The sequence below is a fragment of the Microcaecilia unicolor genome, chromosome 6 (genome assembly GCF_901765095.1).
Source record: "Microcaecilia unicolor chromosome 6, aMicUni1.1, whole genome shotgun sequence".
NCBI lineage: Eukaryota > Metazoa > Chordata > Amphibia > Gymnophiona > Siphonopidae > Microcaecilia > Microcaecilia unicolor.
The window spans coordinates 206,233,713-206,255,385 of record NC_044036.1 but is presented as its reverse complement, the minus strand read 5'-3'; the positions used below and the strand labels follow the sequence as shown (position 1 = coordinate 206,255,385).

The 21,673-nt window shown below is 43.9% G+C and overlaps 1 protein-coding gene across 3 annotated transcripts in view; it reads left to right on the top strand.

Moving 5' to 3' along the window:
• KCNT2 (potassium sodium-activated channel subfamily T member 2) overlaps positions 1-21,673 on the top strand; it is a 1,050,204-nt gene that overhangs the window by 525,018 nt on the left and 503,513 nt on the right. The gene's annotated exons all lie outside the window — the stretch shown is intronic.

Here is a 21,673-nt window from a genome sequence, read left to right as displayed (position 1 = left end):
CCATGCCCCCTTCTCAACTATGTGACTTAGAATTTATATGCACCACATTACAGAATACGTTTAGCAAGTAGTGCGTGTAAATTCTAATTAATGCCAATTGTGCTGATAATTGGTTGTTAACATCCAATTATCAGCACTGATTAGCTTGTTAACTGACTAGCTTATGCACATTGTTATGGAATACACTTCGATTTCTGCACAAAAATCTTGGCGCGATATATAGAATCCCAGGGTTAACCTGTTTCTAACCCAGTTAGTCACTTTAGGGCAGAATGGGTTAGAAACAGATTAGGGCCCATACCAAGAGTACTTAGTCTATTTATAAGTACCCTTGGTATGGGCCCAAATGTGACTGACTGGGTTAGAAACAGGTTAAGTGGGATACGACAGAGGATAGTTATACATGGATTTCACTCTGAGGATATAGGCATTACAAGTGGTCCAGCTCTTTTTAACATTTTGTAAGAGATTTTGTGGAAGGACTGCCGGGTAAGGTTTGTCTTATTGTGGATAATGACAAAATTTACAGTCTGGTAGACACCCTGGATGGCTTGAAGAATGTTCTAGGATTTGGTAGCTATGATTTAATACTAAAAAGTGCAGGGTCATGCATTTGGGCTGCAAGACCCAATGGAGCAGTACAGAATAGGGGATGAAGTACTTCTGTGCATAAAAGAAGAGATGGACCTGGATGTGATCATATCTGGTGATTTTAAAGAGACCAAACAAGTAGAAAAGTTGACAGCAAAAGCCAGAGAGAAGCTCGAGGTCACAGGGAGAGGAATGGCCATCAGGAAAAAGGAGGTGATGATGCCTCTGTATATGTCTCTGGTGAGGCTCCATCTGGTGAGGCCCCATTTAGAGTCCTTTGTACAATTCTGGAGACCGCACCTTTGAAAGGATATAAACAGGATGGAATCAATCCAGTGGGCAGTTACTAACATGGTCAGTGGTCTTCATCATAAAACCTATGGGGACAGACTTCAAGATCTCAATATGTACATCTTGAAAGAAAGATGAGATATGATACAAATATTGAAATACCTTGTGGCATAAATACAAAGGAGGTGGACCCCTTCAATTTAAAATAAGCTTTGGGCTTCCGGTGACGTCATCCATAGGGATGGCAGATGCAGCCTGAAGCTCCGATGAACCCAGCCATAAAAAGGTGTAAATTGTGGTGGAACTTGAGTGGATTGTCTCAATATTTGCGTTCTAGACCTGTTTCGCTGTGAATTGCTTTGATGGCATCTGTAAAGAAGAAGACAAGGGAGATTAAACATTATTTTCCAGCATAGAGAGTGGCGGAACACGTGTCAGACTCTGCATGGAGTCAGGCATCAGGACGATTATCAATTCAATTCACAGGGGGAAATGGATGATCCTTCCTCCCCTCCAACCCCACTCACCAAGCATGATCTCTGACTCATGCTGACAGAATTAAGAGAGGTACTGCAGAGAGATCCGGTGGAGAAATTCAATGAGCTGAAATCCATGATTCAAGATGTCTGTGGGGGCCTGGAAGATATGGAGGGGCATAACCAAACGTCGCCGGTGAAATAGATCGCCAGCGATCTATTTTGGCGGTGGCGCAACAGCTGGCCGGAAACGTATTATAAAAAAAAATGGCCGGCCATCTTTTTTTTCGATAATACGGTTTAGGCAAGCAAAATGCCAGAGTTCGCCGGATTTGAGATCGCCGGTTTTGTTTTTCAGCGATAATGGAAAAAAATGCCGGCCATCCCGAACCTGGCGAAATCCAAGGCATTTGGTCGTGGGAGGAGCCAGCATTTGTAGTGCACTGGTCCCCCTGACATGCCAGGACACCAACTGGGCACCCTAGGGGTCAGTGCGGTGGACTTCAGAAAAAGCTCCCACATGCATAGCTCCCTTATTTTGGGTGCTGAGCCCCCCAACCCCCCCAAAACCCACTACCCACAAATGTACAACAATACCGTAGCTCTTAGGGGTGAAGGGGGCAACTACATGTGGGTACAGTGGGTTTTGGAGGCCACCCATTTACCAGCACAAGTGTTACAGGTAGGGGGGATGGGCCTGGGTCCTCCTGCCTTAAGTGCACTGCAGTACCCACTAAAAGTGCTCCAGGGACCTGCATACACGCAGGCCTCTAGGACTTGTTGCTGATGTATAACCTTGGCACACCAGTTGACACCTGAAGACTAATCTCTTTGAAAAAGTCCTTTATTTGAATAAGCACGCTTACTCACAGTTAACTGCAGATCAGAGGTTGTGCCCCAATGGCAAAGAGTCTCCCTGGTACTGAGATTAGCAGTAGGTCAGAGCTGGCAGAATGGTGTACAATGCCCTCTTTCAGCAACATTCAAGGTAATAACTAAGTTCTCTAATGTGGGTAACACATGAAAGGGATCTAAAACTGGCTTACAAAAATGGCCACTACCTCATGGACTATCGGAAACAAAACTGGATACACTCTGACCCAGTTAGCAGAGGGAAAAGCACCATGGGAGTAGAGCCCAACTACCCTACGCCCACCACAATGCATTGCTGATGTGACTCTGCAGTGCACCTAACAGAAAAGGTGTCACACTCACCCGAGAGCCACATCACAACCAGGGAAAGGCTGTCAGAGGATAGAACACATTCTGCTGTCATGGAGGTGGGTACGGCATTTGAGGCTGGCATAGAGGCTGGCAAAATATGTTTATAATTGTGTTTTTTAGTGTGGGAGGGGGTTAGTGACCACTGGGGGAGTACGGGGAGGTCATCCCCGATTCCTTCCGGTGGTCATCTGGTCAGTTGGGGCACCTTTTTGAGGCTTGGTCGTGAAAATAAAAGGACCAAGTAAACCCGGCGAAATACTGATGAACGCCACTTCTTTTTTTCATTATCTGCGAAAGCCGGCCATCTGGTATCCACGCCCATGCCTGCCCATGTCCCGCCTTCGCTACACCACCACTGGAACTTTCGCCGGCGAGGCGACTGGAAAGCAGCGATTTGGTAAAAAAAGGCGCTTTCGATTATACCGATTTGGCCGCTTTTGAGAGATCGCCGGCCATCTCCCGATTTATGTCAGAACATGGCCGGCAATCACTTTTGAAAAAGCCTGATGGTCTCCCATGTGGAAGAAAATGAGCGACAGTTGGAATCACATTCTCAACAAATAAATAAAGTGATTGGGAAATTGGAACAAACTACTACTACAGTGGAGGCATTACAAGATATGATCGACGATTTAGAGAATTGGATTCAGCGCTCCAACCTGCAGGTTTGTGGCTTACCAGAGTTGGAGGCAGAGGAGGACTGCAAAGCAGTGGTCCGGGTTCTGTGTTTACAACTCTTAAAATTAGATCCTGCAAATGACATTCAACCACCGGAGGACTTGTATTTGGAGAGATTCCATCAGGCTGTTTGTCCCCCTCTACCGAATAAATCCAGGGATATAATTGTTTGCTTCCGCTCTTACGCCTTTAAAGAGCGACTGTTTTGATGGTGCGCAAAGTGGGGCCCTTAAAATATCAAAATTATTTATTGGAACTATACCAAGATCTATTTGCCTTAACTCTGCAAAAGCGTAGAAGATTTTGTGATGTGACTGAATTGTTGTGCAGAGAGCGTATATGTTATTACTGGCTCTATCCTTTTGGTCTGACCTTTGTCATTATTGGGAAACAATATAAAATGAAAACAGTGGCAGAAGCCCGCACCAATTTGTGCGCTGCTGGATTGTGGAAGGAATAAGAGTCTCCTTCTCCAGGACCTACATCAGTACCTCCCTCTACTCCACAATGGCATAGGGTTCCAGATCGGAATAATCGCTTCAAATGCCAATCAACTGATTCCTCCACGGTTGTAAGAGCAAAGATTTGAAGAATTCAACATATTTATTTTGGACAGTTCCAGTGGTTATATACCTGCATAGAGCCAGTTGGAACTCACAGATATGTTGTGAATGCAGTTTAAGGGTTACTGTAAATGTTTGGTTTATTTTCTACAAAGTTAACCATCACATTCTGTTTACTTATTGGTCTGTGAGTTTCATAGAGATATCAAAGAATGAGTTATAATTGGTTGGAGTATTCACCTAATAGGCATTTTGCCTTTATGGTTTTGGTTTGATCTTACCTTTAATTGCCAGATGAAGGGTTCTGATGGTGGAGAGGGTGGAGGGAGCGGGTTTTGTGTATGGATAGAACTCCCTAGTAGCCATGCTGGTGAACTTAATTACATGCAAAATTTAAGAATGAGTTGGGAAGGACACTTTGTGTTAGTGCACTGCTGGGTGATTTACTTAATTATGTATTATGTCTAATGTGCTGATTATTATTGTGTGTTTCACATGGCAGTCAATGTAATAACTTGGAATATGAGTTGTATTCATTAACCCACTAAAAGGAAGAAAATCTTGACTGCTTTTCGAAGACAGAGAGCGGGTATAGTTTTATTGAAGGAGACCCACCTGACAGGACCTGAGCTTCAGAAATTATGCAGGGAATGGGTTGGTCTCTGTTTTTCTTCAACAAGGCTGGTTTTGCGAAAAGCAGGTACCGCAATACTTATAAACAAAGCCATTCTTTTTCAGTTATTGCATACAAGTAATGATGCTGAGGGTCGTTGGGTGTTGCTTCTTTGCACTTTATATGGCTTGCCTTATGTATTGGTTTCCTTATATGCTCCCAGTATTTTTGATTGTGCCTTTCCCCCCTCTCTGTTGAGAGCACTTACTCCCTACACTAACTGTAGTTTTGTAAAAGGTGGTGATTTCATTGCAGTGGCAGACCTGGGGCAAGATTGCAAAAGCGCAAGTGGAAGAAGACCACCAATACTAGTTGGGGAGGAACCTTGTTGTGTCCCAACCTAAATAGATATTTGCAGGGTGTTGCATTCTGGAGAGGTGGGCTATACTCATATATCCCAAGCTCATTTGTTAGAGAGCTTATACCCATTTATGGTATGAAGCCTCACCTAGCGTATCCCATGCCACCACTGGGCCACCAGGGCTCTATTTGAGGGGATGCTTGTGGGGGGGGGGGGCGTTAAAGGGGCTGGAGAACCACAGGATCTCCACCACCCCCGATCTTGTGTCGGGGGGGTTGGGGGAACTGGAGGTCCGCCAGACCTCCAGCCGCCGTGTTGCTTGGCACGGGGTGAGGGTACTAGGCCACCAGAGCCATTCTGTTTGGGCTCTGGCGGTCCCACGGACCTTCAGACCCTATGTTTGACAGGTCTGGGCTTTTGACAGCCCTGACCTGTCAAACAAGTGCAGGAGGATTTATCCTATGATCAGAGATAAAGCGTGCTTAAATTTGCATTCTATTATCTTTGATCATAGGGGTAGTAAAGCCCCGCGCTATTTTTAGAGCGCTGTTTGGAACAGTGTGGGGCTTTCGATCATCTGCCCATGAGAGAGTAGATGCTGTGAATACTTTTAAACTGGTAAAAATGTGGTTATTTTTTAGTAGCTTGAAAGGGGAGTATGCAACAGGTATAGCAAAGTCAGCTTACAGTTCTTAAAAAATCATGCTGCAGATACAATCTCAACCCCCAAATGGAAAGGTATAAGGTACAGGTGCTCAGAAAGAGCCTATCACAAGAGAACTACAATTACATCAGTTTGTAGTCCTACCCTACTTAAAGAGCACAGGGACCGAATTTGGATATACCAGTGGCTCATATCAGTGGCGTAGCTGGGGGGGGGGGGGCGCAGGGGGAGCGGTTGCTCCTCTAAACAGATATTTTGAAAAAATGGCGCCTATGCGCCACATGCAAAATCTTTCTCTCCCCCAACCCCCGCATGAGTCTTGCATCTATTCTCCTGTCTCTTCTCCTGCCCGCTCTCTCTCTCCCGTCTGTAGCGTGTGGTCGTTTTTACTGCCCTGAAGTCTTCTCCCTCCAGCACTGGCTATTGACACAGTCAGCTGTTTACCAGCGTCGGAGCCTCTCCTCAGGTGTGTCCCACCTCTGCAGAAAACAGGAAATTGAATTAGAGTAGGTGGGATGTGCCTAAGGAGAGGCCCCAACGCTGGCAGAAGGCTGACTGTGACTCACCGGTGCAGGAGGGAGAAGGCTTCAGGGAAGTAAAAATAACCATGCAGACGAGAGAGAGCGGGCTGAAGAGAGGGAGAAAGATGTAAGACCCCGGGGGGGGGGGGGGGGGGTATGGAGAAGGGACAAAAAGCTGGCCAATGAAGTTTAATAGACAGGAGTGGAAGTGAGCCATTCAGTCCACTGTAAGCATGGAAGCCAGTTTGGTTGATTTGTTTCCACTCCCCCGCGCAGCCGTCATTGCCATTCACTCGAAACAAAGCAAGCCAAACGTATGAGCAGCTGTATCCATGTTGTCGTTCTTTATTGTTGGTCCATCTGTCTGTAACAAGTCTAAAGTTGTTTCAGTTGGACAGGCAGTGCCTTAAAAGCTGGAGGAAAAATGTAGTAACAATTGAATATCACTAAAACAGCTTCAAAAATTATTGTAACTGGTAGAAACCGCAATTATAAACTGTGCTTCTATCAATACAGATATCCAGATTTCAGTGAGGATATCCTGTTTTCTGATGGGTTCATCTTAACTGTTGTTGTAATCTGCCATGGGAAGATAGAATATATTGAAATTAAGTGGAAGTAGAATTAAACTCTCCTTTCATTGGTGCACATGAAATCACATTTTCATCTGTTTTGTAGTCTACCTTTTAGGTACACAAATAGATTATTCTGTTTTGAACATGTTTCAGGGGCAAGTGGTTTTATAAGTCAAAATAAAAATAAATATTTTGTTTCATGCAGATCTCTTGCTTAAACATAAATGGGTCCCTAATGCATTCCATGGGTTTTCTTATATTTTGTTCTTGTGATGACTTATACTGTGTCAAAACTGAAAACTCTTTATTTGGTCGATAATAAAAGGAATACTATCCACCCTAAAAAGTTGTTTTGTGGCTGTACATGAGGAATTTCGTTTCGATAATACGGTCGGTGCTGGGACCAATTCTGTTCAATATATTTGTGAGTGACATTGCCGAAGGGTTAGAAGGTAAAGTTTGCCTATTTGCGGATGATACTAAGATCTGTAACAGAGTGGACACCTGGGAGGGAGTGGAAAACATGAAAAAGGATCTGAGGAAGCTAGAAGAACGGTCTAAGGTTTGGCAATTAAAATTCAATGCAAAGAAATGCAAAGTGATGCACTTAGGGAATAGAAATCCTCGGGAGACGTATGTGTTAGGCGGGGAGAATCTGATAGGTACGGACAGGGAGAGGGATCTTGGGGTGATAGTATCTGAGGATTTGAAGGCGACGAAACAGTGTGACAAGGCGGTGGCCGTAGCTAGAAGGTTGCTAGGCTCTATAGAGAGAGGTGTGACCAGCAGAAAAAAGGGGGTGTTGATGGCTCTGTATAAGTCATTGGTGAGGCCCCACCTGGAGTATTGTGTTCAGTTTTGGAGGCCGTATCTTGTTAAGGATGTAAAAAGAATTGAAGCGGTGCAAAGAAAAGCTACGAGAATAGTATGGGATTTGCGCTACAAGATTTATGAGGAGAGACTTGCTGAGCTAAACATGTATACCCTGGAGGAAAGGAGAAACAGGGGTGATATGATACAGACATTCAAATATTTGAAAAATATTAATCCGCAAACGAACCTTTTCCGGAGATGCGAAGGAGGTAGAACGAGAGGACATGAAATGAGATTGAATGGTGGGCAGACTCAAGAAAAATGTCAGGAAGTATTTTTTCACAGAGAGAGTAGTGGATGCTTGGAATGCCCTCCCGTGGGAGGTGGTGGAAATGAAAACAGTAACAGAATTCAAACACGCGTGGGATAAACATAAAGGAATCCTATTCAGAAGGAATGGATCCTAAGGAGCTTAGCCGAGATTGGGTGGCAGAGCCGGTGGTGGGAGGCTGGGATAGTGCTGGGCAGACTTATAAGGTCTGTGCCAGAGCCGGTGGTGGGAGGCGGGGCTGGTGGTTGGGAGGCGGGGATAGTGCTGAGCAGACTTACACGGTCTGTGCCCTGAAAAGGACAGGTAGAAATCAAGGTAAGGTATACACAAAAAGTAGCACATATGAGTTTATCTTGTAGGGCAGACTGGATGGACCATGCAGGTCTTTTTCTGCCATCATTTTACTATGAATTGTGGTATTGAATAAATAAGTGTATGTTTGTGTCCCTAGTCAAGAAATCCATTTAATCGTTTAATATTAGTGGAACATAGCCACATAGGCATGGTATGGTCGCATTTTTAATATGGTAATACTAGGGCCCAGCTAAGGAACAGGTTATTTTGAGTTAGTCTTCACTGGACCAAACTTGCTTCCCTTGTGCCATCACTATCTAGCAGGATACTTGGAGGGGCATAATCGAAAGGGGCGCCCAAGTTTTCCTGAGGATGTCATCGTAGGATGTCCTCGCGAAGGGGTGGGGAAACCCATATTATCGAAACAAGATGGGCGTCCATCTTTCGTTTTGATAATACGGTCAGGGGACGACCAAATCTCAACATTTAGGTCGACCTTAGAGATGGTTTTCCCAGATTTTCGGCAATAATGGAAACCGAGGACTCCCATCTCAGAAACGACCAAATCCAAGCCATTTGTTCGTGGGAGGAGCCAGCATTTGTAGTGCACTGGTCCCCCTGATATGCCAGGACACCAACCGGGCACCCTAGGGGGCACTGCAGTGGACTACAGAAAAAGCTCCCAGGTGCATAGCTCCCTTACCTTGTGTGCTGAGCCCCCCCCCCAACCCCCCAAACCCACTCCCCATAACTGTACACCACTGCCGTAGCCCGTAGGGATGAAGGGGCACTTAGATGTGGGTACAGTGGGTTTGTGGTGGGTTTTGGCGGGCTGACATTTACCACCACAATTATAACAGGTAGGGGGGGGCATGGGCCTGGGTCCGCCTGCCTGAAGTGCACTGCAGTACCTACTAAAACTGCTCCAGGGACCTGCATACTGCTGTCATGGAGCTGGCATAGAGGCTGGAAAAATATTTTTTTAGGGTGGGAGGGGGTTAGTGACCACTGGGGGAGTAAGGGGAGGTCATCCCCGATTCCCTGCGGAGGTCATCTGGTCATTTAGGACACATTTTTGTGGCTTGGTTGTAAAAAAAAAAAAGGACCAAGTAAAGTTGGCCAAGTGTTCGTCAGGGACGCCCTTCTTTTTTCCATTATCGGCCGAGGTCGCCCATGTGTTAAGCACGCCTCAGTCCTGCCTTCACTATGCTTCCGACACGCCCCGGTGAACTTTGGTCGTCCCCGCGACGGAAAGCAGTTGAGGACGCCCAAAATCGGCTTTCAATGATGCTGATTTGGGCGACCCTGGGAGAAGGATGCCCATCTCCCGATTTGTGTCGAAAGATGGGCGCCCTTCTCTTTCGAAAATAAGCCTGACAGTGTTTTTTTTTTTGTTGTTGTTGTAATCTGCCATGGGAAGATAGAATATATTAAAATTAAATTAAAGTAGAATTAAACTCTCATTTCATTGGGGTACAATGAAATCACATTTCATCTGTTTTGTAGTTTATTTTTAGGTACACAAATGGACTGGTCTGTTTTGTTTCAACCTAATTCATGTTTAATGTAGGGTATAAATGTAATAAATAAATAGAGAGAAACTCTGAATGTTGAGCACCTGATTCTCATAACATGATGTCTGTTTTACTGGCCTTGACCAGGTGAAAAAAATCTCTGCACAAATATAACATGTGCTAGAGTGTCACTATAACCAGCCCCTCCAAATGAAACACTGGGGAGTGCTGAAAGAGACAGGGAAAAAGGTTAACTTGGGGAGAGAGAAGGATATAGTAAATGTTGGACAGGGATGGAGAAGTACACAGAGTCCATACTGGACAGGGAAAGGGTAGGGGCATTGAAACACAAAGAGGCAGTGCTAGAGAAAGAAGAAATGGGGACACAGGGGCACTACTGAAAAAGGGGGGAGATAGGTGCTCTACTGAAAAGGAGGGGGATAGGGATATAGGGGCACTACTGGAAAGGGGGGGGGGAGGAGATAGGGACACAGGGCACTACTGGAAAGGGGAGGAGATAGGGACACAGAGAAGACACTACTGGAAAGGGGGAGGAGGTAGGGTCACAGAGTAGAAAACAGTATAAAAAGGTATTTTATTTTCAATTTGATATTAGGAATATGACAGTATTTGAAAATGCACATCTCCGATACCTTCAAATTAGCAACCCTGCAGGGGTCTGAGTGCATTTTCTTAAGTCATTTTGGATGTAGTGCAACACAGATTTTGATGGGTAGAATCAGGGACTGCAAATCCCACATGAATTTGGGATGCGAGTTCACACTAGGACTGGTTGAAAAATCTTCTGTAACTGGATCACTTGGCAGCTCTATACACAGCTATTTGATAGTGGGGACATAAAACAAAAGATCAGTTCCAAACAGATGTAGAGAAGGAAGAGAAAAAGACAAGAGGCGAGAGAAGAAATGGAAAGGCCAACCTGGAAAATAATTTGTAAGGTTGACTCATGGAACATAGAAAAAAAGACTGGGACCAGCCAAATTCCCAGACAACAAAGGTAGAAAAAATATTTTTATTTAATACTTTGTAAGGACTGAGATGTACCTGCTTTGTAAAATGTACATGTTTTGTATTTTTATTTTGCAAAGTACAGGAGAAAATGCATTTCTGTTTCTTTTTTACCAGTATTGCACTATTCTGTATTAGATTGGAATATTGTCACAATTTGGGTTTCTGCCAGGTGCGTGTGACCTGGGTTGGCCACTGTTGGAAACAGGATACTGGGCTAGATAGACTATTGGTCTGACTCAGTATGATCTTATGTTATATAGATGAGGGTCTGTCCATGTTCTGCATGTGTGCCTTAGGTGAAGGATTCTGCTAGCACGTAGTATCTGTGTAGGCATGTGTAACAGTGCATCTTGTTCCCGTTTCCCAATAGTAGGTTAATTGGTGCTCTAGAGCCCAGTGTAATATATATAGCACTGTCTGTTCATAGGTGGGTTAAGGCTGTTATGTTGTGGTAAGTTTTGTGTTCTAGGGCAGTGTTTCCCAAGTTGGTCCTGGAGTACCCCTTTGCCAATCAGGTTTTCAGGCTATCCCCAATAAATATGCATGACATTGATTTGTATATACGGCCTCCATTACATACAACACTTCTCTAGGTCCCACTGTAATATTTATAGCATTGTCTTTTTGTAGGTAGATTAGGGCTGTTATGGTGTGGTAAGTTTTCAGTATAGGTTTTGGGTGTCTTTTTTCAGGGGTTTGTGTTATTTCACAAAATGTCTAGCCCTATTTGAAAGTAGGCTCTGGTGCAAGTGCCGCCTTTGGTGGCCCTTGTCACCTAAAATAAAAATGTTCAGGACTAGTGTTCTTCACATGCTGTAGAATCACCACACAAACAAATGCCCATCTGATTTAAACAAGGTGTCTAGCAGTGGAAGGAATGTGTGTGCTATTCCTGATGCGATGGTCATGATTTCAATATTTTTACTTTGTAGTTAAGAAGACAGGTTGCCTGCTCTGGCCAGTCCAGGGATCTCTTCTGCGTCCTGCCTCTTGATGTAATTTATTGTTTCCTTGTAGGCAGAACGCAACAGAGACATCCTGTATTAATCAGTGCCCGCTACAGCCCCTGAGCAAGAACACAGACACTGCTGTGTAGCTGACACCAACCAGTGCCTATTTTATAAAAGTTTGCTCCCCCTGAGATCAAAACCTGGCTACGCCTCTGGTTCATATATACATTTATGGGGGCAGAACAGAGACCTCTAGTAGTAGACTTGTGGTACTAGCGGGAGGGTGAGAGATTTTTTGTCAAGGGTGGGAAGGGCAATCAGAGTTTGCCAGTTTGTGGAAAAGGGAGGGAAGGGAGGCAAGGATACTGTCCTCTGTAGGCCGGGGCCCAGAAGTTATGCGGTGCTGGCCAATATTCAGCGCTGACACCTGCATAGCTAACCAGGCAAATTTAGGGCTACTTTTTATGTGCTCCTATATGTCTAGTTAGCTGTACAGGCACCAGCACAAATTATAGCCTGCATAACTCCCAGCTCTGTCCAGTGTACTGCTCTTCACCTGCCACTTTGCCAGTTAGTGCCCATATTCAGTGACACTGTACAGAAGTGCTGCTCAGTATTGGTGGCTAAGCAGGCACAAGTTATTTAAATGGGCAGGAGACTCTCCTGTCTGTTTAAATCACTTTGAATATCAACCCCTACATGTTTAAGTGCCAGCACTTACATTTTTAAGCCCTAGTAATGCTGCTGTTTTTGGAACATACTTTGTACTAAAATGGTTGGCACTTGGATGGGTATTTTCTGGCACCCTTATGCATATTCTACAAAGAGCTTTACATTCAGTGTATGTTTTGTAAAATACACAGGAAATTATGCACTTCTTGATCTAGATATCTCAATTCCTATCTAGACACCCTGTGCAAATCCAGGTTTTTGGTTTGTTAAAGTAAACCAATGATTCTATAAACAACACCTAAAGTTAGGCATAGTTTATAGATTATGCCTATACACTGTTTTTGCAGCTAAGATTTAGGTGCACTGTAATGTCATACCAGGGTGTGGCATGGTCTGTATCACAAGGTCTGCTCCCTCTTACACTTTCCTTGGAAGAGATCAAGAAAAATCCCCCTGATCCAGATCTGGCTCAGGTCCAGGATTTCCAACTCTCCAGCTCAGACACTCACACAGCAACCAGGTTCCAAAACATAAAGAGCTTTATTCAGCATAAAGAATTAGATTCCATAAGCAAAGTTCAGTCTCCAAAACACAGCACAAGTTCCCCCTGACATGTGCTTCAGGATTCAAAGAAAAAAAATAAACCCAAAAGAATTCATGCAAAAACTGCACAGGAAGGGTTCTGTTTTCTTCCCTAACCCAGATTGTATTTTAAGTCCATAGCAGTTGATATGTTTCTCATAAGTTTGAACCAGCGTTTCCAGGACACAGCCTAGAAATGTGCCCTTAATGAACCTCTCTTTGACCAGGTTAATTCCCCACCTGATCCCAGCCGTATGCTAGGACTGCTCAGTAACAGTCTCTGCACCCTTCACAAGGCTGACCCTGACCCTCTCTCTCGCTCTTCAGGCTGGTCAGTCCCTGTCACATGACAACATTTCCCTGGTGAGGACCGGACACCAGTTCTTCCTCACAGCCATAGGCTAGGACTGCTCAGGAACAATCTCTGCACCCTTCACATGGCTGACACTGACCTCCTCTCTTTCTCTTCAGGCAGGTCATTCCCTGTCTCACGACTGCATTTACCCAGTGAGAACCAGACACCAGTTTGTTCCCCTTTTCTCATTAACCAGGCACTGCATTAATTTTAGGGTCCTCTTTCCCTGGCTTAGGTAGCCCGTTTAGGTCTCTCCTGCCCTCAGGAAGGTTGTTCTCCTTCTCTTCCTCTCTCCTCTCTGATAACAGCAGGCTTTTTTTTACCTTGGAGTCTTCTCCCCCCCCCCCCCCCCAAAAGAGAAACGGCCTCACCCATTTCCAAGCCTCACTTTGGCTCCCAGGGTATACTGCTTACTGAGTCGGGAGAAAAGGCTGGATCTAAGTCCTGGTATGTCTCTAAGGACTGACTCCTTTCCCTTCAGGAAGGCACCACAGGTGTGGAGTACCTCCCTTCCTGAGGCCATGCCAGGTTTTCTCCCTTCCAGGGGTTCTGTGTCTGTCCTGAGAAAGACATCAATAAGCACTACTGGGAAGGGAAGGGTTTAGAACCTGGGAATCTGCCCTCTCGGTAATTCTGCTTGCTCCTCTCTTGATGCAAGCCTTCTAGGGATGCACAGCCAGCTATCCAGGTAAATTCTTCTCCCTGTTATATTAGCATTTTCAGGTGTAATAATATATGAAAAGACAACATGGAGACCACCCATGTAGGCCACCTAAAACCAGGCCTAAATACCTGCATCTAAGTTAGGCGCAGATCAGGTGTTTTCCATAATAGTGTTCATAGATTTTTGAAATGCCCACAACCCGCCCATTCCACACCCTTGGCCATGCCCCCTTTTCAATTGTGCATATTAGATTTTATGCCCAACCCATTGTAGAATACGCCTAGAAAGTTGTGTGTGTAAATTCTAATTAAATCCAGTTAGTGCTGCTAATTGGTTGTTAAATACCAATTATTGGTGCTGATTGGCTTGTTAATTAATTAAGTTGTGTGTACAGTTTGGCCATGTGGCCAAATTAGCGCACACAACTTAAGTCACCATATATAGAATTTGTGGGAGAGTGAAAATAATATGGATATTGTACTTGATAGTGTGATCAAGCAATTATAGTTATTCATTCTGAATTCTTAATTCCTTATTGTTAACTACTGTAATACTCTGGTTGGTGTGTGTGAATTTATGAATTTCATATTTCATACAGTAGTACCTGTAATTAATGTCAGAAAACATTAAAGTTTGAGTTTGTCATAACTATGAAGGAAATGCCAGCCTGCCAAAAATAATTTATCAAGTTGATAAGTGATTCAGATAAAATATGAAAGGCCCAATGAAAACGGAAGGTGTCCCTCTTTGTGCCAGGTGGAAAGCAGACTGTTCAAACATTGCTATCAGGAGATAAGGATCAGGGATAGGATGCTGGTTGGATGGGGAGCATTGTCATTTCTAAATGGATTGGGGATGAGATGTTTTTTACTTTTCTGTACTGGTCTGCTTATACTTTTGTGATAATGAGGCTGGGAACCTGTGAGAGTCCCAAAGCAGTAACACAAAAAGTTTCTGCTGGATAGACTGACTAATCCATGGTGTAAACAATACATTTTCATTTCTATAAAACACGGGGCTTATATTCAAACAATTTATCTGTGTAACTCTTGAGAGTTACCTGAATAAATATTTTCTCTTCAAATCTCTCCCAACCCCCCCTCCCCAGTTAACCACAAAAATGTAGCCAGACTAGTAGAAGCCATACCTGGGGTGTGGTTTTCATTTGGTTGAAGAATGCCCATATTCAGCATTGTGCAGTTAAATTTAACTGCTTAGGTCCAGCTGCACAAATAGCAGACCTGTCTGGAGAATTTTAACTAGTTCAATGTAGTGACATGACTTAACTGGTTAACAGTGTTACCAACATGCATCACTACATTAGCACACACTAATGCCACTAACAAGTCTATTTATGCAATGAGAGCTAGTTAAAAATTACACACTTTAATGGTGTTAGCAGCTAAACTTAAGTCCATTGAGTATCTGGTTGAGGTAATTCCTTATCCAAATAACTTTAGTTCTGCTGCATATCAGGCCCCTTATTTATATTTTAAATCTAGCCTTGACAGATTTTCTTTGGATTTAGGAGCCATGGGCTGAGACCTTCCCCAATCCCATTCTCTCTGCTGGCTCTGTTTCCACTGAAAGTGAGAGGGAGGGGGAGGGGTGGAGTTCTCTTCTATGAGCTACTACAGTTCCTTTAGAGCATTATTTTCTAAGACAGTTAATTTTCCCATTCCTTGTCCAATCAGTAAATCAGGCCCTTAATGTAGGGGTTCTCAACCCAGTTCTTGGGGACCACCTAGCTAGTTGGATAGTCAGGATATCCTGAGTAAATATGTATGAGTTAGATTAGCCCAGCCATTCCCAACCCAGTTGTCGAGGCACACCTAGTCCCATCAGGTTTTCAGGATATCCATAATAAATATGAATGAGATTTGCATGCAATGCCTCCATTGCATGCAAATCTAACTCATTAAAATTCATTGTAGATATCCTGAAAACCCAGTGGTACTAGGTGCGCCCCGAGGACTGGCTGTATGAACCTGCATTGCCTTCTTTGTATGCAAATCTAGTCCATACATATTTACTGTGGATATCCTGAAAATCCAACTGGCTTGATGTGCCCCAAGGTCTGGTTTGAGAACCACTGCAAAATGTACCTATAAACGTCACTGGCAGAAATACACAAACTGCAGCCCTGCTTCCCACCTAGTCTTTCTCCCTGTCTCATTCATTCTCTCTCTCTGTGCTTTCGTCATCCATTATCACGTTCCCTCTCTCCCAGCCCTGTCATCGCATAGTGCTCTTTTATCCCATTCTGTCACGTATACACAGCAGATAACTAGGTTTGTGAGCCCTTGGACCACTGCCGAGGAGCGGCAGCGGCAGGAGAATCACACAAACACAAGACAATGCAGACCGGAACTGGAACACAGTGGATCAGGGCGAGGCTTCACCTACACTTAGCTACCCTTCACCCAGAGTTAAGCTCCGGGCTGCAGGCAGCCGGCAGGACTTACCGGACAGGACAGGAAGGCCGGACTGCAGGACACAGCAGCAGGCAGACAGACAGCTGAAAACACTAGAAAAACGCTGGGTTCCAGGGACACAGCAGGCAAACGAATAGTCCAGAAACAAGCCAGGTCAGGCAGGTGGCAAGCAGAAGAATAGTCCAGTAACAATCCGGGTCTAGGCAGGCGGCAAGCAGAAGAAAAGTCCAGTAGCCAAGCAGAGACAAAGTCACCAAAGAGTAAAAACACAAAGGCACTGCAACAACTCACACCAAAGGAACACCTCTGAAGAACACTGTTGCAAGGCAACTAGGAACCTTACCAGGTAGTTAATAAAGGCAGGTCACAAGGAAGTTCACCAGGTATGGGTGCTGCTTGGTTCCAAAAAACTCCCAAAACAATCTGGAGAGCTGGAAGATCCGGACTGGACCAGCATATCTTCTGGAACACTGGAACCGGTAAACCATCACTTCGCAGCATTCCCCAGGTCTAAACCCTGGGGACCGAGGTGACTGCGAGCCAGGGACCTGGGCACAACCGTGACACATTCTTCCCTACCAGTCTTTCTCCCTCCAAAATTCCACCAACTCCCTCCTCCTTTAAAATCAGCCACCCCTCTAGTCCAGCCATAGGAGCCAACTCTGTGGGTGTTGTGGGTGCTTGAGCACCCCCAATAATTTTGGAAAGTTGACTCCTGTGAGCCCAGCTAGCCCTTGCCTCCCAGCCTGCAAGCCACCCAGTAAGCCCCTCCCCCAGCTTGCAGGCTAGCCAGTCAGACTCGTCTCTTTAGCCTGCAAGCCAGCCAATCAACTACCCTCCACCCCCTCAACATGCAAGCCAATCAGTCATCTCCCCTCCCCCCTAGTCTGCAAGTCAATCAGACAGCCACCCCTTCTCAGCCTTTAAGCTAATCAGTCAGCCACAACCATAAATCACCTCTATCCGCCTAGATCAAAGTTGCCAGGTGGGCGGTTTTACCGCCCAATTGGGTGGGTTTTCGCCAGCGGCGGCGGGAAAATTTTGCCAGCCGCGGGATGCGGTTTTTTGGGCGGTTTTCCCGTCGCCGCTGTGCGAGTTGGGCGGTTTTTTCCGGGGCTTCTCTTGGTCCAATTCGGTCCAGTAGAAGCTTTTCCGGAGCTTCTATTGGTCCAATTTGGTCCAATAGAAGCTTTTCCAGGGCTTCTATTGGTCCAAATTGGACCAATAGAAGCCTTTCAGGGGCGGGGTTGATGTCAGGGATGACATAGGGGGCGGGGCTAGTGATGTGGAAGGTGGGGCTAGTGGCGCAGGAGGCGGGGTTAATGACACAGGGGAGGGTTAGGTGATGCGGGGGCGGGTTTACGGCTCGTTTGGGGCTGGGAAAATTTTTCCCAGCTGGCAACCCTGGCCTACATCAGCAAGGTGGATACCGGTAGTCATACTCTCTCCTTCCCCTTCTCTGCTGGCTCCTTTACCCTACAGTGTATGAGAGAGTGAATTTGGGAAGGGGAGGAGAAACCTCCTCGCTCCAATCACCATGCTGTTCTGTGTGAGTCTGAGCTGCATGGTGCAGGAATTCTTATATCGGTCTCATGAGACTTGAGACCAATGTAAGAGTTCCTCCAACATGCAGCTCAGACTGCTCTGGTGGCAGTTGGCAGCAGTTGTGGCAGAGGCCATAGCCAAAATAAAAAAGGCACAAAGGAACAGATGCAGTTATCAGCTCCATTTGGAGCTCCGTGGAACAGTTGTTATTTGTGTGAAAAGTATATCTTATTATAAAAAGATGCATCCTCATCCGTTGCATAAAGGAGAGTACTCCATAGGTTTTTACATTTTTATTTATCACACAGTTTCTAGACTGCACTATCCCTGGGTCTAGGTGGTTTACAAAATAAAAACATTCACAAAATTAAACACAATTAATACAATAATAAACTATACAATCATATCTCAACTGAATAAATTACATTGTCCATATAATTGATTAATTAATTTAAGGCCTGAGTGAAAAGATGTGCTTTAAGACATTTACATAAAGAAAATAATTTTTCATCAAACATAGTTCTGGTAATCCATTTCACAGGCAAACTCCTTCAATTAAAAAACCTTTGATCTAATATCTTTAAGAGCAACTTGCTTATAAGTAGGCACAGACCACAATGACTTTCTAGCCGACCTCAATGATTGAGTGGGAACATAAATTTATTTATTTATTGCATTTGTATCCCACATTTTCCCACCTCTTTGCAGGCTCAATGTGGCTTACAATACATCTTGAATAGTGGAAATATATAAGAAAATAGACATGTAGTATTACAGAAGGATCTTGGTTAACATTATAATGATAAAACATGATAGTAGTATAACAAGCAGATATTATAAGGCAATTCTGGATGTATGTGGAGGAATTCACATTTGTTGATCTTTGTGGTATACCTTGTTAAAGAGATGGGTCTTCAGTAGTTTGCAGAAGTTAGTTAATTCATGAATCATTTTTAAGTTGCGTGGCAGCGCGTTCCAGAATTGTGTGCTCAGGTATGAAAAGGTTGACGCATGCGTTAGTTTGTATTTTAGACCTTTATAGTTGGGGAAGTGAAGATTAAGGAATGTGCGGGATGATTTTTTAGCATTCCTGAGTGGTAAGTCTATCAGGTCCGACATGTAGGCTGGGGCATCTCCGTGAATGATTTTGTGAACTAGGGAGCATATTTTGAACGTGATGCGTTCTTTAAGTGGGAGCCAGTGTAGCTTTTCTCGTAACGGCTTAGCACTTTCATATTTTGTTTTACCGAATATGAGTCTAGCTGCAGTGTTCTGGGCTGTCTGAAGTTTCTTGATTATTTGCTCCTTGCAGCCAGCGTAGAGTGCGTTGCAGTAGTCTAGATGACTGAGTACCATTGATTGTACCAGGTTACGGAAGACGGTCCTTGGGAAGAAAGGTCTTACTCTTTTTAATTTCCACATTGAGTTCTGAAGAAGCTTTCTATTGATCCCAATGCCCTTTCAAATTGCAGATCCATCTCTAACCTTGCCTTCCTCTGAAAACTGGCTGAAAGGGTCGAATTTAATCAGCTGGCCCAACATGTTGAGGCATTCCATCTCCTTCTTCCCTTTCAGTCAGGTTTCCACTCAGGTCACTTGACTGAGACTATCATCACTTCTCTTCTCAATGATTTGCACTCTTCTCTTGATCATGGCAATGCTGCCTTCCTAATTTCCTTAAATCTTACTGCAGGTTTTGACCTAGTTAGGCACTCACTTCTCCTCTCAAGAGTGTTTTCAATTGGTATTTAATGGTTAGCGGTTCTCTTCTTTCCTGACTGGCCGTTCATTCTCAGTTTCCCTTGCTTCCTCTAAATCTGACCCCTGAACACTCTGGTGTGGGGTTCTATAAGGTTCAGTGTTATCCCCAAACCCTCTGGCATCTTTGATTCAAGCTACATTAAGTCCTATATGGATGATACACTCTTAGGGGTCAATATTCAAAGTGTTTTAACTGGCCAGAAATGGCTCCTAACCAAATAAATATCCTGTTCGTGGCTAATTGCCAATTTTCAGTAGCACCTAACTGGTTAATGTGTCAAAAATAACCAATTAGCGCCAAACTGAAGGTTGGCTATTTTGGGAACATTCTGTGGGTGGGCACTTGGCAGTTATGTGCTGATATTCAGCATTTAATCAGCAAGGTTAAATGTCCATGGTTTTTAGCCTCAGTGCTGCACAACCGAATAAAATAATTTTGTTCTACTTTTACGCTATAGATTTGCTGTGTTTGCATAGGATCCATACCTTACACCTGCTCTTGCTATGACACATGTGTTATTTGCCACAGAGCCCATGTCATCCACTTTAATATTATTACTTATTAACTCTTAGTAAATGACTTCTAAATGAGAAAAATGGCAGAATAATAACATATTTATCTAGAAAAAGCATTTTGCCTGATCATTGAATAACTCGTTTGTGCACAGTATGGTAGCCCTAGCAAAAATGAAGATTAAACACTGGCAGAGATTTTTCAGTATCCTATAAACCGTCATTTTCAAGTTGGAATATGTAGAACTTTTCCTTACACAGACACACAAGGTGTATTTTGAGTGCAAGCATGGTTCAGTCATTGCGTTATAAAATTTGTGATTGCAACAGCTCATTGAACTTACAAGTATGAAATGATCAGATTTTTTCTAGTGGTTTATTCTATGATGATTTTTTTCTTGTACAAGAGTGGAGTACATGAAGTCTTTGATGAATAAGACCCTTGCTGCTCTGAGTCCACCACACAATTAGCAGAAACACGAAAAATAAATTGCAAGTAATGCTGCAGAGAACTTCAAGTGTCACCTTTTTATGGTACAGTGGATAAAAAAGCAATCTGCAAACTGACATGAGCAGAATGACAACACAGTGGTATGTACTGCACCAAATTCCCTAACACAGGCATATTTAATTTGTCACTAAGCTGACACATCGTAATCGGCACCTGTTAAGATAAACATTTTGGTGGAAACGTGTTCTGTAACACGCCCTTTGTACTAAAGAGTATGGGTAGTTAGAATACAAGCAATGTCTGGAGAACCAAGTGCTAATCCAATAGAGATAGTGTGTTTCATTCACTGATCTGGGGGATTCATATCAATGTCTGCCTTACAAACCATGTATGACAAAATGTGTTGATAGCCCTGGAACAAACTATTTTTTATCATAGCAACAAATTCCAAGTGAATAGGGCATTTAGAGGTTTGTTTTATAACTGACTACCCAGGTTAATAGAGCAGGAAGGTGCCTATTTTATAAAAAATATATATGCACGTATTTGTCTTTAAATACTAGCAGAAATCCTGCAAAAATTATGCCTGCTCTAGAGCAGGTATAACTGTACGCATGTATTTTAAAATTATACATGTAATCGTAGCTCCACCCATGCTCCAGCCAAAATTTTGCGCTGATGCTCAGAACTCCCGTGGTAAAGCCAACAGCACAGAACCCATACTTCTAGAACAGCACAGAAAACTAGCTCACCAATGCTCAAAGGAAACTATATTAAATTTATATGCGTACTGAAAAAGTGAAAGTAATGGAGGAATGTGCTTGGCGTATGCGCAGAAGAATTTCACAGTAAGCTCAGATTTTGTACGCATGCTCCAGGCAAACCCGAAAGTGAAACACACTTTAGCACCTTTTTTCTGCGCCTTTGAATATAAGCTTTTCCACTTTTGTTTTCTTGGAAGGCTTATATTTAAGCGCATGAAACAGGCGTCACTGTGTGCTTTCACTTTCAGGTTTGCTTGGACTCATGCACATTTATTTCTTACTACTGGACTTTACAGGCTTTCTTCCACTTCCAAAATAAATCAAAACTGGCAGATTTTGAAGAAAGAATCATGAGAAATCCTCTCTTCAAGCATCATAATGTCTGCTCCAAACTGGCATTAGGTTTTCAGCAGTAAGGGCAGCTTTGTGTGCTTCTCTGA